The 12,370-nt window shown below is 33.5% G+C and overlaps 1 non-coding gene across 1 annotated transcript; it reads right to left on the bottom strand.

The window, feature by feature from the left end:
- Positions 1 to 11,277: 11,277 nt before the first annotated feature.
- On the bottom strand, positions 11,278 to 11,384 carry LOC141723010 (small nucleolar RNA R71). Its single transcript, XR_012576004.1, has one exon. It is a non-coding gene; the product is annotated as a small nucleolar RNA R71 (small nucleolar RNA).
- Between the last annotated feature and the right edge of the window lie 986 nt (positions 11,385 to 12,370).

The following is a 12,370-nucleotide window of genomic DNA, read 5'->3' as shown; positions in this document are numbered from 1 at the left end:
AACAGTGGAAGACAAAAAGAAAAACATGGCTTTAAAATCCATACTAATAGATTAAGAAGAAAATGATGATGAATTAAATGAAAAAATCCAAAATATCGATGAAAGCGAAATTGTTTTACATATGAGACAACTACGTCGTGTGCTTCAAAGCAAAGCTCAAAGATACGGAAAAGGCTTCCTTACATCAAATAATCAATAAAGAGTTTTTTAATCTAATGGAAGGCCAAATTACTCTCAAAATTACATTCCTAAATGTAAGAGTAATTTTCTGTCAACGAGCTATTATAAAGGCAAAGGTATGCAAAATACTAATGTCTATAATAATAACACTCCTACTTACACTCCTCCCAAGAAAAAAGAACAAAACACGGAGGAAATACAAGAGGTGTGTTACAAATGTAAACAAACCGGCCTTTTTAAACAAGAATGTCTTAAACTTATAAAAGGACGATCTCTCGTGGCCAAGAACGGGTGGGATTTAAGTGAAGATGAAAAAGCTCCGGAAGCTAGTGAAGAAATTGTGAATCTATGCTTAATGGCTATCGGGGATGCATCTACTTCAAAGGAAATCTCCACTTCAAATCAAGAGGTAATCTTTTCTTCAAACTTCATTCAGTTACATGAACCTAATTTGAATCTTGTAGATATGAATAATCATGATTTAATTGAACTTGTGGTAAACATTAACAACAAGTATAAAGATCTTGACAAAAGATATCATCTATTATGGTCCGAGAAAATGAAACTCGAGGAAATAAATTATAATCAAAGTAAAGAGTTTACTCGGATGATGGACTCAAAAGTCAAATATGAAGATGAAATTTCATCTCTAAATAATCAACTCCACTTACTAAAAATTGAGAATAATACTCACAAGGAAAATATTCTCAAACTAGAAGTGGAAAATATATCATTAATTTTCCAATCTGAAGAAATGGAAAATGAGAAGTTGCAAATAAATGAAAATATTTGTAAACTTCATGTTGAGTTGTTGAACTTAAAAATACAAAACGATTCACTCACTCAAGAAAGTTCAACAACTAAATCTCATATAAACAATCTTGAAAAAGAGAAAGAGCTACGACAAACCAATGAGCTTAAAGAAAAAGATTTAGAATTAGAAGCTCAACGGTTAAAAAAAGAAAATTTCAAGCTCATATCTCAAGTTAAGGATCAAGAAATATTTCTTAACAAGATTGATGCCTTAAACAGAGAAAAAGAAAATCTTGAAATTGTTATTCAAAGATTTACAAAAGGCAATGAGATATTAAATAAAATGGTACATTCTAAAAATTCCTTTAACCATGAAGGTTTAGGATATGATAAGAATGTTCAACCAAAGAAAGTTGTTCAACACCATGAACAAACTAAAAGTGATGTTCCTATATCACCTACATTTATATGTTCTTTCTGCAATAGACACGGACATACCGTTTCATATTGTAAATTTAAAAAATGGTGAATTTAAAGGAAAGCATATATGGGTTCAAAAAGGATATAAGTCATCCAAAAATGTTGAAAAGAATGTATTCTATCCTAAGGTAGCTAATAACAATCAAAGGCAACCTAGATCTCAATTCTTTCAACCACATATTAGGTTTGAAGATAATAAACCAAAATATCATGACATCTTTCCTAGAAATAATGTGCATTATCCAAATGATAGAAGCATGATATATCAACATGGAAACTCTAAAAATTATGCTAGTACAAGAAGATCAAAATTAAATACCAAATATCCACGGGGAACACTTTATAATATTAGGAATGATGCATCTAGAAATCTCTATGTGAATAACAATGCTTATCCAATGCCTAGATTTTTTCATGCAAATTCAAATGTTATTTATGATGTACTAACCCAAGGACCCTCAATACAAAAAGGTACCTATATATTTAATTGATCTATTTTGTAGGTTTGCCTTACTGCTAAACAAGACTTGTGGTACCTTGAAGTGGATGTTCGAGACATATGACCGATAATAAGTCACTCTTGAACAATATCAAAAAGGTCACCGCTGGAAGTATCACGTTCAGAGATAGCAGTAAAGGTATCATTATTGGCATCAGTGACATCGATAACGAGCACTTCAAGATATCCAAAGTACAACTAGTCACGGGACTAAAGTACAACCTTCTCTCGATAAGTCAACTTTGCGATAATGGAAATAAGGTAATTTGCTATCCTACTCATTGTTCTATACTTAACAAAGATGGAAAATTAGTCCTTACGTATCCTCGAGACAAAAATGACTATACATGTGACATGAGTAAGCATGTTAATATATGCCTAATCACTACTATAGATGATCCTTGGTTGTGGCATCGAAGATTAGGACACACAAATATGAAGTTGATTAAAAATATCAACTAAAGAACATGTACGAGGAATACCAAAATTAAATTATAAAAGGATCACATATGTGAAGCTTATGAAATTGGAAAACAAATACGAGTCACTCATAAAGCAAAATTTATGGTATCGACCTCTCGAGCTTTTACACATGGATCTTATCGGTCCAGTCCCTGTACAAAGCCTCGGAGGATGTTCATATACTTTGGTAGTTATTGATGACTATTCATGATTTACGTGGACAGAATTCCTCAAAGCCAAAAGTGATGCTTTTGAATCTTTCTCTTCTCTATGCAAAAGGATTCAAAACCAACAAAATAATATCATAGTTTATATCAGAACTGATCATGGTAAAGAATTTGAAAATTCAAACTTTACAAGTTTTTGTGAAACGAATGGTATCACTCATAACTTTTCTGCTCCTTATACTCCTCAATCTAACGGAGTAGTTGAAAGGAAGAACTGAACATTACAAGAAATGGCAAATACAATGATAAATGAATATCGCCGTCCTAAATATTTTTGGGCCGAGGCAATGTCTACTGCATGCCATATACTAAATGGAGTCTTATTAAGACCTATAATTCAAAAGACTCCATATGAGCTTTATTTTGGTAAAACTCCTAAAGTTAATTACTTTAGAGTATTTGGAATAAATACTATATATTAAACTCCAAATATTACCTTACAAAATTTGATCTAAAATCAAATGAAGGTATATTTCTTGGATATTCAACAAATAGCAAAGCTTATAGAGTATTTAATTTAAATTCTCTAGTGGTGGAAGAATCAATAAACATAGCGTTTGATGAAACAAAACCATCACCTAAATACAAAGATATTGTAGACAAAAAAGATGTCACACAAGACAATATTGAGAATATTATTCAACAATTCGAAAATGTGGATTTTGGCTCATCATCCCCAACAAATCCACTAGAATTGTTAGAAACAGATATTGAACTACCTAAAGATGTTCCAAATATTAGAAGTCATCCTTTAGACAATGTTCTAGGAGACTTAACTAAAGGAGTTCAAACGCGGTCACAAGTTCAAAACATTATGAATCACCTTAGTTTTCTATCACAAATAGAACCTAAGACCGCTGAAGAAGCTTTGTTAGACGAAGATTGGATCTCTGCAATGCAAGAAGAATTAACCCAATTCTCTCATAGCAAAGTTTGGGAACTTGTTCCAAAACCCAAAAATACTTCCATAATTGGAACTAAATGGGTATTTAGAAATAAGTTAGATGAAAATGGAACTGTTGTGCGAAATAAAGCTAGACTGGTTGCACAAGGCTATACTCAAATGAAAGGTATAGACTTTGATGAAACATATGCACCGATAGCACGAATTGAGTCAATTCGAATGCTATTAGCTTTTGCATATCATAAGAATTTTAAATTATATCAAATGGATGTAAAATATGCATTCTTAAACGGGATACTAGAAGAAGAAGTATATGTTAAACAACCTCTCGGCTTTGAAGATGCAACACATCTAGAATATGTATACAAATTATACAAAGCTCTATACGGATTAAAACAAGCCCCAGGAGCCTGGTATGAAAAGTTAAGCAAATTCCTGTTAGAAAATAATTTTAAAATGGGAACAACTGATAAAACCTTATTTACAAGGCAAGAAACAAATGATATCTTGCTTGTACAAATATACATAGATGACATGATATTTTGGTTCAATAAATGATGCACTATGTAAAGAATTCTCTGACTATATGAGCAAAGAATTTGAGATGAGTATGATGGGTGAATTAAATTTCTTTTTGGGATTGCAAATAAGATAATCTGACGAAGGCATTCATATTTCACAATCAAAATATTATAATGAAATGCAAAAGAAATTTGAAATGGAAAATTGCAAACCAATTTCTACACCTATGTCAACATCTGACAAACTAACAGAGGATCCCAAAGGAATTCCCGTTGATGCTAAGAAATATTGAGGAATGATTGGTAGCTTATTATATATTACCGCAAGTCGACCCGATATACAATATAGTTTTTACAAATGTGCTAGATTTAGAGTAGCACCAAAAGAATCTCACTTATCCGCGGTAAAAAGGATACTGAGATATCTTAAAGGTACCATGAATATTGGTCTTTGGTATCCTAAAGGAATACCATTTGACTTGACTTGTTATTCTGATTCAGACTATGCTGGACATTTAGTCAACAGAAAAAGTACAAGTGGTACGTGTCAGTTTCTGGGTGGATGTTTAGTTTCATGGTTTTTAAAAAAACAAAATTCCGTATCTATATCCACCACTGAAGCTGAGTATATAGTTGTTGCCAAATATTGTGAACAAATACTGTGGATGAAACAAACATTGGCAGACTATAACACAAAATTTGATGTAATCTCTATTTTATGTGATAATACGAGTGTGATTGATTTAAGTAAAAATCTCGTGCTGAACTCTAGATCCAAATATATAGATGTGAGACATCATTTTTTACGTGATCACGTCAAAAAAGGCGATATAAAAATGACTCATATTGAAATTGAATATAACATCGCTGAGATATTTACAAAACCGTTAAATTCTGATAGGTTCACTAAACTCCGTTTGGATTTAGGAATGTTGGAATATTAAAAATAAATAATATATTCTCTAAATATATTATTGTGGGTAAACAATTATATATATATAAATCTATTTTAAAATAAAAAACTTCTTTTCTACTATCTGTTAATTCTCTCAACAATTCAGATTTATCAATAAATATTTATTGATCGGATTTTGAGAAATTAAATGGACCAAGTGCATTGAAAAGAAATTTATTTTAAAATAAATTAAATATTGTTACTCCTTAATTTTTCTAAATTATTCTCTGAATATATACACACACATATATATATATATATATATTCGAAAATGAGTTTTAATTATTTTCTAAAAACAAAATTTATTTTCTATCTTATTTTTTTATAAGCCCAGCCCAATATACAAATAAATCTATATTCCCTTCAAAACTTTCGGGCCTTTAATTTTATCCAGCCCAATTAAAACAACCCAACCCATTCTCTAAAACCTAAAATCTGATCCATTGATCATAAATTAGATTTAATCCTGGCTGTTTATAATAATAGATATATATATATATATATATATATATAACTAAAAACAAGGTTTGCACTGTTCACTCATTCTCTCCTCTCGCCTCTTTCTCTCTCGTTCCTCTCTCAAAAACCCTAGCTGCCGCTTTCATTTTTCCAATGAGTTCATCGAATCCCTTTACTTAAAACACTCTTAAACCTTGATTTTCAGATACTATACATATATTATTAAGCGATTTAATCAAAACTCGATTAAATCGAAGCTTAGGTTTGGGCAAATCGAAGAGATTTCGATTAAAACACTCGAGTTCAAATCAATTGAACTAGGGTTTTGAATCGAAATACATATATACGCATGTATATATATGTATATATACTTATTTTGACCGAAATCGATGAAGTTTTGAAACCCTAACTCGATGTATTGAGCAATTTTTGCAGGGTAAACGAAGAAGAAGAACACATAAATGGTAGATCGAGGAGAAAGAGATTGATTGGTGAAGAAATCGGCACGGGTCAGTTGAGTCAACTCGGACGAGTTACCGAGTTAACTCACCGAGTCACTCAACTCGGGGTCAATCGAGTTGAGTCAGGTAAGTATCCTTGCATGCTTCGAAGCCATGGACTCAGGTATGAACAAATCTTCATAATTTCTGACATAATTCGAAGTGTAAAATTATGTGGTTAACTGAAATAGTCGATTTGGTTTGCTTAGGTTAATTAAGGTTTGGTTTGATGTTTTAACTGAACTTTTATTTTGGTTTTATCCCTGTAATTAAACTGTATGAGTAACCTATATGAGTTATCAACTGTGTTTTGATGAAATCACTTTCATTCATTCGATTAGTTTGATTTTGAGTATCAGTGGTATATTAATAGATTTATCTTGGTTTAAAATATTAAAACTTGATTTTGATTGATTATTTGAAATTATCAGTGATGTATTGACAGAGTTATTTTGATTTAAACTTGATTGCTGTAGGATTATTTGAGAGTTCCAGTGATGTATTGATAGATTCATTTGATTTAAAATGTTAAACTTAATTGCTGTTGGATTATTTGAGAGTTCTAGTGACATATTGACAAATGTATTTTAATATAAAACTCAGTTTGTTTGAATTAGTTGAGTTATCAGCAGTGTTTTGATTATATTAAACTCTATTTTTGAAACATTTAATGAATAATTCGAACTTAATTAATTGATGAATCAGGCTATTTGTTTGGAATCAGTTGCTGTTCTTTCTGATGTATAAGAACTTTAACAGATTAAGCTACTAAACTAAAATAGAATATTTGCTTTGATTTTATCCCTGTGCATCAACTGATTTAAAGTCAATTTTATTAAATTATTTAAGTTATGAGTAGCATATTGACATATTCTTCTTGATTTAAATGGTGAACTTGGTTTGTGTTGGAGTTATCAGCAGAGTGATAATTAAATTCACCTTAACTTAAATGATTAAACTCAACATTGTTGGCGAATCTGAGACATCAGTTATAGGATAATGGTATCACTTGACTTGGGTAAAGTAATGAATCAATTTGGTTTTGGTTAATTCAAACATGTGTCATTTCTGGTGATTAAGAATGTTGACAGATTAAATCAGTGAATCAGTTTCACTTAAAATTGAAATTATTTGCTTCAAAGTTATGGACTGTTGATAAAAGTGATTCAATCTATTATATGCTTAATATATGTTCTTGTGCATAGGTATATTGATTCACTAAGTAATATAAATCTAATTCCGTGCTATTACTGTGTGGACTGCTGAAATTGACATAATCAACTGTTAATCATTGTGCTTATGGTGTGGACTTTAATCAAATCAGTGATTATCTATCTTAATTGCTCATTTGAAATAAGATGATTTTGAAAGTTCTCTGTGATGTGTTATAGTGCTTCTTGACTATGAGAATTGCAACAGTTTGTACCTTGTCTTGATAAAATACAGTGAGAAGTAGATTAATATAAAAGTTAAACTGAAGTGATTTATTGTTTTAATTAAATCAAATGTGAGTTTGTAATAACACAAGTGGAATGATAATTAACTTTATGTGCAGAACTCAAAGTCTTTGCTGTGGGTTATTTTTTTTGCACACTTGTGTGCTGATTTATAAAGAAGAAACTATTGCATTTCTCATATAGCTTAATCTCACTCACACACAATGCCCTGACATTAAGACCTGGTTGGGATTCCTCTTGAGAAGCCCAGTATCTGGATCACTGATGAAACGGCTATTGTAGAAATTAGGGACATCTATGCATTTTTACAAATATATTTATGCTAAATGTATGTGCTACATTATCTATTTGGTAAGTTGCTGGCATATTCTATCTTTGTGTTTAGAAGTTACATTGTTATTTGGTTGCTAGTGGTCATATGAGTAGAAATTTAAATAGTCTAAAAGAATCCAAAATCAGTCACATCAATCATGAACAGTTGAGTCTTGGTCATTTAATTCACAATGTTACAAAGTGACTGCACCTATTTAATGAACCTCTGTCCCTGTGTATATAATCTGTTCCTTTGCACTCTTTTGTTTATAAAAGGAATATATTAATGAACACTCATAAGATATTTTATACATGCTTCATTAAATGCACCTGCACAACCACTGAGAGTTCCTTTTTACTCTCTGCACAAGCCTTGCATGCATAAGCACTGCATATCCCCTTCCATAAATGCCTTCATATAAAAACAACTAAAAATAAAACACAGTCAGTAGTAGTCAACTTAATCTTTAAATAAAATTAAAAGTAAGTGTCTAAAAGAAGATAGTGCCTGTGATTTCTGTGCTTATTACTTGAGTATTTTGTTGACAAACTGACATGAGGTCATCCATATCCGTTGTGCATTTAAAATCTGTACTATGCATTTGCATGCCATGCATACACATACTTATGTTTATTCCTTATTATAATGCCATAACAGGAGTTCTTTGAACTCTTTATAAGACCACTGCCTTGCATGCATTGTATCACACACTCACAAAAAAATAAACTTTACTTCATTTCTTCTTTATGCATTCATTGTCCACTTTCATGGACTCTAGACACTCTCACTTTCACCTTAGGAGAACACCTATGCTTCTCCCTCTCATTGATACCATTGATGGGAAATCATTCACCGACTCACCACATCAGCGACATGAATCACTCTTCCCAAACTATAATCATCACTATCCTCACCATAAAAAGCAAAAACACAACATCACTCACCAAGCACCTTTATATCATAGCACTCATGAACACACACAAAGAGTTAGGAACTCTAACTCAAATCAAGTGATAAATGCAACTCCTCTAAACCTTGCACCACCATCACTTACACCACCCCAACCTACATTGGTCAAACTGACCAATTCTGGTAAACTCAATAGAATGTTGAAAAACATTCAAACTGGAATGATGATTCAAGTTGAGCAAATGGGTGAACTCTTTAAGATAATCATGGCTGCTAAATGGGACAACTTTGTGTTCTATAGAGGTAGGAACTATCATGTGCATCTCATAAGTAAATTATATATGAACATGAAAGTCTATCAAAGGGATGATGGTGTTTATTTTGTTGAGTCTTATGTGCAAGGGTTAAATTTGAAGGTTGATAGTAATTCTATCCATAAGGCCATGAGGTTAGGAAGCCATAGTTTGAAAAAACCCTGCATCAATATCTTTGATAAGTTTGTCTTTGATCAAAAGGAGTTTGAGTTGTATGTTGGTCTATTCTGTGAAGATGATGTGCCTTTGGGTCTCTGTGAGTCTAACTGGGGTATACACTTGAAACACTTCACACACATATATCAAAAACTAGCATTCATACTTAAGGAAAATGATAAGTGAATTTTATATCCACTTGGAACGCTTTATTACAAGCTTAAATTGGTGTTTTGGACTCAAGTTGTTGGTATTTTGATGTGTTTTTGTGTTATTGCATTTCAGGTATCAGTTATATGAAGAAAAAAGCTTTTAAAGGAAATATGATAAAAAGTGATCAGAATTGGAAGCCAAGGCCATTGTCAAGTTTTATAGAATCTCAATAACTTCGCGTGGGCAGTTGAATCGCCTAATTCTGACGAGTAGAACTTAAGTTATGGCCAAAACAAGATTTATCAGAAATTTTTCCAGACAGGAGCTGAGCGCCCGCCCAGGAGAGCTGAGTGGCCGCCCAGGAGTTGAGCGCCCGCCCGGGAGAGCTGAGCGGCCGCCCAAGGCACGGCTGGTCGCTGATTTCGCTGAAAAAGCCTTTTTTGAGTAGAATTTGACGATTTTAAGGGTCCAGGTCCACTAGAAGCGTATATATACATAAAAAAAGGGTTTTCATCATCCGGGAAGATTGAGATACCAAGGAGAAGACCTAGAAGCACAAAACAACTCCGAAAAAGAAGATCTTGTTTTCAACTTGTGATTCTTTGAATTAGTTGTAACTTTGGATGCTCATTTTCGTTCTTGTTGAACCTAGATCTCGTTTATTCGTACTTTAATTATTATTCAGTTTATTAAGACCTTGTTTTATACCATGCTTTCATTGGAACCCATGGTGATGATGAATTCAATTATGGGCTAATCGTTATCATGGGATTCTAGGGGATTTACTTATGGATTTTAATAATAAATTTGCTTTGATATCTTGGTGTGTGGTGATTGATTGATATCCTAGTATTGGTTGTGCTTATTCGTCTTATGTGCGTAGCTAACATATAAGATATCGTGTTAATCTCTATTAAAGCAACAGTGAATATAGAGGTTTAGAACTTGCCATGCTAGCATAGGTTCATGTATGTGTATGCATGATTCGTAGGTAACTCTAACCGTTTTACTTGCCCTATGTAATCATTATAGATAACTTATGCTTAAACCGTTATGTTGTCAAATTTTGTAGACATATAAGGTCTTAATATAATTCGTGCCTATTTAGCTTCTATCTCTTTTGTGGATGTCTGGTAGAATGGTACTCGTGCAACAAAAGTTGGTGTTTATCAGTTTCGTGTTATTTGATTAGTGTCATCTCCATCACATGCTAAGGTTAAGAACGAAAAGGCTATTGAATGAAGTAGTAATGAAGTTAGAATCCCATGTTTGTCATATATAGTAATTCAACCTCAATTCTCTTAGTTAATGTTATTTAATATAATCTCTTAGTTTAATAAAAACCCAATTTGTTATTTGTCTTAGAATTGAGCGATAACCATACATTGTTGCATAGGTGCATAAATTGAACTTAACCTAAACCAGTCTCTATGGGAATGAATCTGATTTATATCTTATACTACTTGCGAACGCGTATACTTGCGTGTATTTTAGCGCATGTTTTCGCCCTAACAAGTTTTTGGCGCCGCTGCCGGGGACTCAGTGTTAATTTTTAGTTTATGTGCTTGTCATCAGTGGTCGTTAAAGTTCACTGACTCGGATTCTTTTACTTTCACGATTTATTTGTTTGTGTTTCAGGTACTCATTACAATGGGAGATCCAGCAGCACAAACGAGAGCCTTGATGGATTTTTCTCAACCCAAGATCAATGACATTCAATCTAGCATTGTCCGACTAGCTATCACAACTAATACCTTTGAGATCAAGCCTGGCATAATGGGTGCATAATTCAATCCAGTTTGGGGGTTCTCCAACTGAAGATCCCAATATGCACATTAGGGATTTCATTGAGATTTGCGACACCTTCAAGTTCAACGGTGTTTCTGAAGATGCTGTGAAGCTGAGACAGTTCCCATTCTCTCTGAGGGACAAGGCTAAGAGCTGGTTACACTCTCTACCAGCTGGTTCGATTACTACTTGGGAAGATCTTGGTCAGAAGTTTCTTACTTAATTCTTCTCTATGGCGAAGACAGCCGCAATCAAGAATGCTCTTACTCAATTTGCGCAGCAATCAGGAGAATCTTTATATGAAGCTTGAGAGCGCTACAAGGAGATGTTTAGGAAGTGTCCTCATCATGGAATGCCTTATTGGATGATCATCAATTGTTTTTATAATGGGTTGGGTGCACAGTACATACCCATGCTCGATGCAGCAGTAGGTGGAACATTATGGGCTAAGAGCTATGAGGAAGCTTATGATCTAATTGAACTGATGGCTGCTAATTAATATCAGTATCCAACCCAGAGATTTCCACAGGGCAAGGTAGCAGGAGTTCTTGAAGTGGATACAGCTACGGCTATCACTGCTCAACTGAAGGCGTTGTCTATGAAGATCGATTCTCTGGCTAACTTGGGTGTTAAGCAGATAATTAGTGTTTATGAACTGTATGCAGGTCCGCATGTGATGAAGCAATGCGCTATATCTAGTGACTCAGCTCAGTTTGTGAGCAATTTTTAGAGATCACAACAGCTAGTTCCTGCCACTTATTATCCTGACAATTGGAATCACCCTAATTTCAGCTGGAGCAACAATCAGAATGCGATGCAACAACGATTCTAGCAGTTTGGAAATAAGCTATTCAACCCTCCTGGTTTTCAGCAACAAATTGCACCAAAATAATAACTCTAAATTCAACAACAAAATCATGATGCAGGTCTATCTTCGAATGAAAAATTTGAATTGGAGGAGTTGAGGCTTATGTGCAAAAACCAGACTCTTATATGCCAAAGCCAGGCTATCTCTATCAAGACTCTGGAGAACCAAATAGGGCAAATTGCTAATGCCTTATTGAATCGACCACCAGGAACGCTTTCTAGTGATATAGAAGCCAATCCAGGCAAGAGGGAAGTTGAAGAACAGGTGAACGCCATCACCTTGAGGTCTGGAAAGGTTGCAAGCCCCAAAATTCAGCAAGACGAAGAGCCTGAAAAATCTCAAGTTTTGGAAAATGCAGTTGTGACTGAAGAAGAAGTGTAGAAGGAAGCAGAGGTGGAACCAAGGAAGACTGCTGTGGAACACACTCCTCGTGAGGGTAATACAGGGGAGAAACAGATCTATCCTCCACCTC

Source organism: Apium graveolens, chromosome 4 (assembly GCF_009905375.1).
Source record: "Apium graveolens cultivar Ventura chromosome 4, ASM990537v1, whole genome shotgun sequence".
Classification (NCBI taxonomy): domain Eukaryota; kingdom Viridiplantae; phylum Streptophyta; class Magnoliopsida; order Apiales; family Apiaceae; genus Apium; species Apium graveolens.
Note: the sequence above shows the minus strand (reverse complement) of the source record. Positions and strands in the feature narration are given on the sequence as shown.